Source organism: Schistocerca americana, unplaced genomic scaffold (genome assembly GCF_021461395.2).
Source record: "Schistocerca americana isolate TAMUIC-IGC-003095 unplaced genomic scaffold, iqSchAmer2.1 HiC_scaffold_404, whole genome shotgun sequence".
In the NCBI taxonomy this organism is placed as follows: domain Eukaryota; kingdom Metazoa; phylum Arthropoda; class Insecta; order Orthoptera; family Acrididae; genus Schistocerca; species Schistocerca americana.
The window spans coordinates 20,001-30,000 of record NW_025726131.1 but is presented as its reverse complement, the minus strand read 5'-3'; the positions used below and the strand labels follow the sequence as shown (position 1 = coordinate 30,000).

The following is a 10,000-nucleotide window of genomic DNA, read 5'->3' as shown; positions in this document are numbered from 1 at the left end:
CAGGCTCCGAGTGCGGGAGAAGGCGGTCACGGATGAAGCCGGCGGTGGAGATCGGCTTCTTCGTGAAGAGGTCCGCCCAGAAGTCCAGCAGACCGGGGATGTCGGGTGGCGGCTGCAGCAGGGTGCCGTCCAGCAAGCCGCGCACGCAACGCGCACGCGACCTACGGAAGGCGTCCTGCGTCCGCGCGTATTCCCAGCGGCGCCGCTTGCGCTTCTGCAGCGGCGGGGCGGCAGGCGGCCGCTTGGATGGTTGGCGCGGCCGCTGTGTCCTGGTGATCGACCTCTCCCCCCTGGACCCGACCGACGCAAGGGCATCCGGGAGCATGCCCAGGATGACATCGGGCGGCGTGCCCCGCCCCAGACCAATGACTCGATCCAGGGCAGAGAAACGCTGGGCGGAAGCGGGTAGCCCCGCCAGATGCTCCCAGATGGCGGCGTCAGTCGGCCCCTCCGGCGGCGGCCCGGTGGTGTCGGCCGCGAAGTCCTCGGCTGCGTCGACGGGCGGCGCAGCGGCCTCGCCCGCGTCAGGCAGCGAGCTCGCTGCTCCACGGCGGGACGCCGGCTCTTCACCCCGACCGATCTCAAGTGCCTCCATGAATTGGCGGACAAGCTGCTTGTGGGCAGCTTGCCGCCGTCGGCACTTGATTGCCTCAAGCGTTCGGTCGGGGAACATCCCCGGTCTGCTGGACTTCTGGGCGGACCTCTTCACGAAGAAGAGAGTCATAGTTACTCCCGCCGTTTACCCGCGCTTGCTTGAATTTCTTCACGTTGACATTCAGAGCACTGGGCAGAAATCACATTGCGTCAACACCCGCTAGGGCCATCGCAATGCTTTGTTTTAATTAGACAGTCGGATTCCCCCAGTCCGTGCCAGTTCTGAGTTGATCGTTGAATGGCGGCCGAAGAGAATCCGCGCACCCGCGCGCCCCCGGAGGAGCACGCTAAGGCGGACGCGGCCTCGCAGCAAGGAAGATCCGTGGGAGGCCAAGGCACGGGACCGAGCTCGGATCCTGCACGCAGGTTGAAGCACCGGGGCGCGAACGCCGCGCAGGCGCGCGCATCCTGCACCGCCGGCCAGCACGAGGCCAACCAACGGCGAGAGCAGACCACGCCCGCGCTAAACGCCCGCACTTACCGGCACCCCTACGGCACTCACCTCGCCCAGGCCCGGCACGTTAGCGCTGACCCACTTCCCGACCAAGCCCGACACGCCCCGATCCTCAGAGCCAATCCTTATCCCGAAGTTACGGATCCAATTTGCCGACTTCCCTTACCTACATTATTCTATCGACTAGAGGCTCTTCACCTTGGAGACCTGCTGCGGATATGGGTACGAACCGGCGCGACACCTCCACGTGGCCCTCTCCCGGATTTTCAAGGTCCGAGGGGAAGATCGGGACACCGCCGCAACTGCGGTGCTCTTCGCGTTCCAAACCCTATCTCCCTGCTAGAGGATTCCAGGGAACTCGAACGCTCATGCAGAAAAGAAAACTCTTCCCCGATCTCCCGACGGCGTCTCCGGGTCCTTTTGGGTTACCCCGACGAGCATCTCTAAAAGAGGGGCCCGACTTGTATCGGTTCCGCTGCCGGGTTCCGGAATAGGAACCGGATTCCCTTTCGCCCAACGGGGGCCAGCACAAAGTGCATCATGCTATGACGGCCCCCATCAACATCGGATTTCTCCTAGGGCTTAGGATCGACTGACTCGTGTGCAACGGCTGTTCACACGAAACCCTTCTCCGCGTCAGCCCTCCAGGGCCTCGCTGGAGTATTTGCTACTACCACCAAGATCTGCACCGACGGCGGCTCCAGGCAGGCTCACGCCCAGACCCTTCTGCGCCCACCGCCGCGACCCTCCTACTCGTCAGGGCTTCGCGGCCGGCCGCAAGGACCGGCCATGACTGCCAGACTGACGGCCGAGTATAGGCACGACGCTTCAGCGCCATCCATTTTCAGGGCTAGTTGCTTCGGCAGGTGAGTTGTTACACACTCCTTAGCGGATTCCGACTTCCATGGCCACCGTCCTGCTGTCTTAAGCAACCAACGCCTTTCATGGTTTCCCATGAGCGTCGATTCGGGCGCCTTAACTCGGCGTTTGGTTCATCCCACAGCGCCAGTTCTGCTTACCAAAAGTGGCCCACTTGGCACTCCGATCCGAGTCGTTTGCTCGCGGCTTCAGCATATCAAGCAAGCCGGAGATCTCACCCATTTAAAGTTTGAGAATAGGTTGAGGTCGTTTCGGCCCCAAGGCCTCTAATCATTCGCTTTACCGGATGAGACTCGTACGAGCACCAGCTATCCTGAGGGAAACTTCGGAGGGAACCAGCTACTAGATGGTTCGATTAGTCTTTCGCCCCTATACCCAGCTCCGACGATCGATTTGCACGTCAGAATCGCTACGGACCTCCATCAGGGTTTCCCCTGACTTCGTCCTGGCCAGGCATAGTTCACCATCTTTCGGGTCCCAACGTGTACGCTCTAGGTGCGCCTCACCTCGCAATGAGGACGAGACGCCCCGGGAGTGCGGAGGCCGCCGCCCCGTGAAGGGCGGGGAAGCCCCATCCTCCCTCGGCCCGCGCAAGGCGAGACCTTCACTTTCATTACGCCTTTAGGTTTCGTACAGCCCAATGACTCGCGCACATGTTAGACTCCTTGGTCCGTGTTTCAAGACGGGTCGTGAAATTGTCCAAAGCTGAAGCGCCGCTGACGGGAGCGATTATTCCGCCCGAGAGCATCCCGAGCCAACAGCGGCGCGGGTCCGGGGCCGGGCCAGGTAGGTCCGTCATCCGGGAAGAACCGCGCGCGCTTGCCGGGAGCCCGAGCGCCCAAAGGGGCGAATCGACTCCTCCAGATATACCGCCGGGCAGCCAGCCAGGACACCGGGGCTCTGCCCAACAGACGCGAACCGAGGCCCGCGGAAGGACAGGCTGCGCACCCGGGCCGTAGGCCGGCACCCAGCGGGTCGCGACGCCCTACTAGGGGAGAAGTGCGGCCCACCGCACACCGGAACGGCCCCACCCCGCGGCGAGTGGAAAGGCAACCGGACACGACCCCGCCGCGGATTGCTCCGCGCGGGCGGCCGGCCCCATCTGCCGAGGGCGGAGGCCAGTGGCCGGATGGGCGTGAATCTCACCCGTTCGACCTTTCGGACTTCTCACGTTTACCCCAGAACGGTTTCACGTACTTTTGAACTCTCTCTTCAAAGTTCTTTTCAACTTTCCCTCACGGTACTTGTTCGCTATCGGTCTCGTGGTCATATTTAGTCTCAGATGGAGTTTACCACCCACTTGGAGCTGCACTCTCAAGCAACCCGACTCGAAGGAGAGGTCCCGCCGACGCTCGCACCGGCCGCTACGGGCCTGGCACCCTCTACGGGCCGTGGCCTCATTCAAGTTGGACTTGGGCTCGGCGCGAGGCGTCGGGGTAGTGGACCCTCCCAAACACCACATGCCACGACAGGCGGCAGCCTGCGGGGTTCGGTGCTGGACTCTTCCCTGTTCGCTCGCCGCTACTGGGGGAATCCTTGTTAGTTTCTTTTCCTCCGCTTAGTAATATGCTTAAATTCAGCGGGTAGTCTCGCCTGCTCTGAGGTCGTTGTACGAGGTGTCGCACGCCACACCGCCAGCCGGCTGTGCACGCTACCGAGTAAGTACCGGTATGCGAACCGCCAGGCGACGGGCGCGCATCGCACGTTTAAGGAGGCGCGGCCGGCCCCACAGGCGGCCGCGACGCTCCCAGGTCTGCGAAGCGGGGCAAACGCCGCGCGCTTCAGTATACGTAGCCGACCCTCAGCCAGACGTGGCCCGGGAACGGAATCCATGGACCGCAATGTGCGTTCGAAACGTCGATGTTCATGTGTCCTGCAGTTCACATGTCGACGCGCAATTTGCTGCGTTCTTCATCGACCCACGAGCCGAGTGATCCACCGTCCTGGGTGATCTTTTCTTAGTTTACACTGTCTCTTTCAAGACAGTTGCATAGGCGGGACGTAGGCGTGTGGCGGCCCCTGTTCAAGCGTTCTGTGTCCAACGGCCTCACGGCCGATGGGCGTCGTACGGCTCCACACCGGAGCGGACAGGCAGTCGGGCGAAAGTCATTCAAAACCGGCGCCAGGCGCCAGGTGCCGCAGGCCAGCCGCTCCAGCGCTTCAGCGCTCGTACCACACAACATTGGCGTTAGTTTTGAGAAGCACGCGTGGTTCCGCACGCGGCGCACGGCTACTGCGAGCCGTACAGGTAGCGTGTTGCGCGACACGACACGCACATCGAAAGACATGCAGTCTAGTCGGTAATGATCCTTCCGCAGGTTCACCTACGGAAACCTTGTTACGACTTTTACTTCCTCTAAATGATCAAGTTTGGTCATCTTTCCGGTAGCATCGGCAACGACAGAGTCAATGCCGCGTACCAGTCCGAAGACCTCACTAAATCATTCAATCGGTAGTAGCGACGGGCGGTGTGTACAAAGGGCAGGGACGTAATCAACGCGAGCTTATGACTCGCGCTTACTGGGAATTCCTCGTTCATGGGGAACAATTGCAAGCCCCAATCCCTAGCACGAAGGAGGTTCAGCGGGTTACCCCGACCTTTCGGCCTAGGAAGACACGCTGATTCCTTCAGTGTAGCGCGCGTGCGGCCCAGAACATCTAAGGGCATCACAGACCTGTTATTGCTCAATCTCGTGCGGCTAGAAGCCGCCTGTCCCTCTAAGAAGAAAAGTAATCGCTGACAGCACGAAGGATGTCACGCGACTAGTTAGCAGGCTAGAGTCTCGTTCGTTATCGGAATTAACCAGACAAATCGCTCCACCAACTAAGAACGGCCATGCACCACCACCCACCGAATCAAGAAAGAGCTATCAATCTGTCAATCCTTCCGGTGTCCGGGCCTGGTGAGGTTTCCCGTGTTGAGTCAAATTAAGCCGCAGGCTCCACTCCTGGTGGTGCCCTTCCGTCAATTCCTTTAAGTTTCAGCTTTGCAACCATACTTCCCCCGGAACCCAAAAGCTTTGGTTTCCCGGAGGCTGCCCGCCGAGTCATCGGAGGAACTGCGGCGGATCGCTGGCTGGCATCGTTTATGGTTAGAACTAGGGCGGTATCTGATCGCCTTCGAACCTCTAACTTTCGTTCTTGATTAATGAAAACATACTTGGCAAATGCTTTCGCTTCTGTTCGTCTTGCGACGATCCAAGAATTTCACCTCTAACGTCGCAATACGAATGCCCCCGCCTGTCCCTATTAATCATTACCTCGGGTTCCGAAAACCAACAAAATAGAACCGAGGTCCTATTCCATTATTCCATGCACACAGTATTCAGGCGGGCTTGCCTGCTTTAAGCACTCTAATTTGTTCAAAGTAAACGTGCCGGCCCACCGAGACACTCACTCAAGAGCACCCTGGTAGGATTGCAACGGGGTCCGCCTCGGGACGCACGAGCACGCACGAGGCGCGTCGCACGCCTTCAGCTCGCCCCACCGGCAGGACGTCCCACGATACATGCCAGTTAAACACCGACGGGCGGTGAACCAACAGCGTGGGACACAAATCCAACTACGAGCTTTTTAACCGCAACAACTTTAATATACGCTATTGGAGCTGGAATTACCGCGGCTGCTGGCACCAGACTTGCCCTCCAATAGATACTCGTTAAAGGATTTAAAGTGTACTCATTCCGATTACGGGGCCTCGGATGAGTCCCGTATCGTTATTTTTCGTCACTACCTCCCCGTGCCGGGAGTGGGTAATTTGCGCGCCTGCTGCCTTCCTTGGATGTGGTAGCCGTTTCTCAGGCTCCCTCTCCGGAATCGAACCCTGATTCCCCGTTACCCGTTACAACCATGGTAGGCGCAGAACCTACCATCGACAGTTGATAAGGCAGACATTTGAAAGATGCGTCGCCGGTACGAGGACCGTGCGATCAGCCCAAAGTTATTCAGAGTCACCAAGGCAAACGGACCGGACGAGCCGACCGATTGGTTTTGATCTAATAAAAGCGTCCCTTCCATCTCTGGTCGGGACTCTGTTTGCATGTATTAGCTCTAGAATTACCACAGTTATCCAAGTAACGTGGGTACGATCTAAGGAACCATAACTGATTTAATGAGCCATTCGCGGTTTCACCTTAATGCGGCTTGTACTGAGACATGCATGGCTTAATCTTTGAGACAAGCATATGACTACTGGCAGGATCAACCAGGGAGCTGCGTCAACTAGAGCTGAGCAGCCGGCCGCCCGGGAGTGTGTCCCGGGGGCCCGCGCGAACACGCAAGCGTCCGCTCAATTATTCTGCAAACAGGAGGAGGCTGAGCTCCCCTGCACAATACACCTCGAAACCCTCTCAGGTCCCGGCGGCGCGCAGCGCCGTCCTAAGTACTTGGTCGGGTTCGAGAGAGGCGCAATCGCCCGGAGTTTGGCGAGTAGACGCTTTAGGTGCGACCACCCGTGCTCCCAACTGAGCTTGCCGCTGCCGACAGAGGCCCGGGAGCGTGCTGTCGTGGCATTGCCGGCGGGAGACAACACGCGCCACCTACGGTGGCCGGCAGCTCCAACGCCAGCGCCACAGAAGGACAAAAGCCCCACTTGGGTGCCGAAGCGAACTCTCCCAGCACAGCGCACGCGCCAACACGTCCGCACAGCTGCGATACAATCCACCTGCGAGAACCGCAGAGGCGACCGAGCAGCAGACGGCGTCGCGGCGCCGAGCGCCGGGCGGCGGCGCATCCTCAGCGCACACAGTCCTCAATCGGACCAGCACACTGCAGATGTCCACCGCGCTTCGCACCGGGCCCGCGAGGACCTACTTTGGCCGCACGGCGCCGCGTGCAGGGTGCGCCGGCGCGCAGCTGCGCCGCCTGCCGCCTCCGTCGGCCGGCGCGCCTGCCACTGGCCGCCCCCACCAGCCGGCTGTAGCGCGTGCGCCCACGCACCGCGCGGCCAGCACGCCGGAAGGCCCCCCCTCACCGGCCGGGGACGGTCCCACCCAGCCACCGCCGCGTATCGCTTCACACCCACATGCCATTCACGTTCGTGGGCATGGTGGGTATCGCTGAAACAACCGGTTGGTAGCTCAACCGATCGTCGCCATCACTGATTCACCTCTAGCGAGAACAACCGCACCACAACGGTTTACCAGTTCTTCATTTGCGTAACGTCACCAGCAAACGTAGACGTCCATCGCCATTTGCAAATTCAACGATTGTTGCATGCCTGTGTCAGGTGTCACGACACACTATGTCTGCCCACATACACGCAACAACATGTGCACGCTTCGCGAACACGTGGAAGGTGGCCCCCGTACGTATGCGATGTCCATTGCGCGAACGACTGTCAACCGGCCTCTGTCGCATGTCGCAGATGTGGAACGCAGTGCACCATGCTATCACGGTGTGTGAGAAGAGACGACTACGTCTGACAACACGCGCCACTACATCAACAGACGGCTCATGCTGATCGCCATCCACGGCATACCATACTGCAATCCAGCTCTTATAGGGAGACGACACGTAGCTGAGTGCACAATATTTGGACCGTATGGTTCGCCGTTGTTGGCGCAGTCGTGGTACGGTCACACATGTACCACGATGTATCATTCAGTACATGAGGACCAATGTGCGGTACAGTGTGTGATTTGGACGTACAACATCAGCGGACAGTTGCCACAAGCCGTACCACAACGTAGGCTGTGCTTCGCCATGCGAATGCCAATGAACAACTGCGAAGGGCATTGAGCATGTACGTCCTGCCGCCATCCGCATTACAGTGTATAGCTGCAAGGTGTTTAACATGAAGCGATACTCTGGGGACCGGGCAGTGCGAGTAGCAAACTATATTGCGGGGGTTGCAGTTAGGCAACACTACACTAATTTAACGCGTCGTATGACAATTACAGAGCAGGTTAAGGCCCAACGTGTGTTGGGTTAAGGCCCAACGTGTGTTGGGTTAAGGCCCAACGTGTGTTGGGTTAAGGCCCAACGTGTGTTGGGTTAAGGCCCAACGTGTGTTGGGTTAAGGCCCAACGTGTGTTGGGTTAAGGCCCAACGTGTGTTGGGTTAAGGCCCAACGTGTGTTGGGTTAAGGCCCAACGTGTGTTGGGTTAAGGCCCAACGTGTGTTGGGTTAAGGCCCAACGTGTGTTGGGTTAAGGCCCAACGTGTGTTGGGTTAAGGCCCAACGTGTGTTGGGTTAAGGCCCAACGTGTGTTGGGTTAAGGCCCAACGTGTGTTGGGTTAAGGCCCAACGTGTGTTGGGTTAAGGCCCAACGTGTGTTGGGTTAAGGCCCAACGTGTGTTGGGTTAAGGCGCAACATAGGTTAGGTTAAGGCGCAACATAGGTTAGGTTAAGGCGCAACATAGGTTAGGTTAAGGCGCAACATAGGTTAGGTTAAGGCGCAACATAGGTTAGGTTACGGCGCAACATAGGTTAGGTTAAGGCGCAACATAGGTTAGGTTAAGGCGCAACATAGGTTAGGTTACGGCGCAACATAGGTTAGGTTAAGGCGCAACATAGGTTAGGTTAAGGCGCAACATAGGTTAGGTTAAGGCGCAACATAGGTTAGGTTAAGGCGCAACATAGGTTAGGTTAAGGCGCAACATAGGTTAGGTTAAGGCGCAACATAGGTTAGGTTAAGGCGCAACATAGGTTAGGTTAAGGCGCAACATAGGTTAGGTTAAGGCGCAACATAGGTTAGGTTACGGCGCAACATAGGTTAGGTTAAGGCGCAACATAGGTTAGGTTAAGGCGCAACATAGGTTAGGTTAAGGCGCAACATAGGTTAGGTTATGGCGCAACATAGGTTAGGTTACGGCGCAACATAGGTTAGGTTACGGCGCAACATAGGTTAGGTTAAGGCGCAACATAGGTTAGGTTAAGGCGCAACATAGGTTAGGTTAAGGCGCAACATAGGTTAGGTTAAGGCGCAACATAGGTTAGGTTAAGGCGCAACATAGGTTAGGTTAAGGCGCAACATAGGTTAGGTTAAGGCGCAACATAGGTTAGGTTAAGGCGCAACATGGGTTAGGTTAAGGCGCAACATGGGTTAGGTTAAGGCGCAACATGGGTTAGGTTAAGGCGCAACATGGGTTAGGTTAAGGCGCAACATGGGTTAGGTTAAGGCGCAACATGGGTTAGGTTAAGGCGCAACATGGGTTAGGTTAAGGCGCAACATGGGTTAGGTTAAGGCGCAACATGGGTTAGGTTAAGGCGCAACATGGGTTAGGTTAAGGCGCAACATGGGTTAGGTTAAGGCGCAACATGGGTTAGGTTAAGGTACAATATGGGTTAGGTTAAGGTACAATATGGGTTAGGTTAAGGTACAATATGGGTTAGGTTAAGGTACAATATGGGTTAGGTTAAGGTACAATATGGGTTAGGTTAAGGTACAATATGGGTTAGGTTAAGGTACAATATGGGTTAGGTTAAGGTACAATATGGGTTAGGTTAAGGTACAATATGGGTTAGGTTAAGGTACAATATGGGTTAGGTTAAGGTACAATACGGGTTAGGTTAAGGTACAATACGGGTTAGGTTAAGGTACAATACGGGTTAGGTTAAGGTACTTGGGGGGGGGGGGGCCCGGTTTGTTGATTGTGATTATCGTAAGTAAATGACTGCGGCATCATCTGATTTGCCACGTCAGGGTGCACCTTTGGCTCATAACAGGCGGCGCTCTGATTCCATGCTTGTGGCAGACCTGTGTCTTTCATTCCTGCCATTGTTTGTGTGGTGTGACAGGAGGCAGTATTGTGATGTTGGGTGCACCCCTGTCTGGGACATGTGTGGGTGTTGGTGGCTTAGCTGAGCAATGGTGGTTGTCGGAAGGGTGGGATATTCTGTTTTCCGAGTGGACCTCCCGGTCTGGTTATGATAGTGTGGATTGTCTAATGTGGCAGAGAGGATGCACTGGGTGTTGTTCCATGCTGGTGCTTACATATTGTCTGTGTGCCTGTTACAGGCAGAGAGTAGTGCGTGATAAGAGTGTCTGGCTGACGTGTGATTGTGAGCAGA

The 10,000-nt window shown here is 57.1% G+C and overlaps 2 non-coding genes and 1 pseudogene across 2 annotated transcripts; all 3 read right to left on the bottom strand.

The window, feature by feature from the left end:
• The window catches only part of LOC124582232, a 7,394-nt pseudogene extending 3,800 nt beyond the window's left edge, over positions 1–3,594 (bottom strand).
• A 188-nt stretch (positions 3,595–3,782) lies between these two features.
• LOC124582224 lies at positions 3,783–3,937 on the bottom strand. The gene has a single exon (XR_006973811.1). It is a non-coding gene; the product is annotated as a 5.8S ribosomal RNA (ribosomal RNA).
• Positions 3,938–4,288: 351 nt separating this feature from the next.
• Positions 4,289–6,198, bottom strand: LOC124582218. The gene has a single exon (XR_006973806.1). It is a non-coding gene; the product is annotated as a small subunit ribosomal RNA (ribosomal RNA).
• Positions 6,199–10,000: the final 3,802 nt, after the last annotated feature.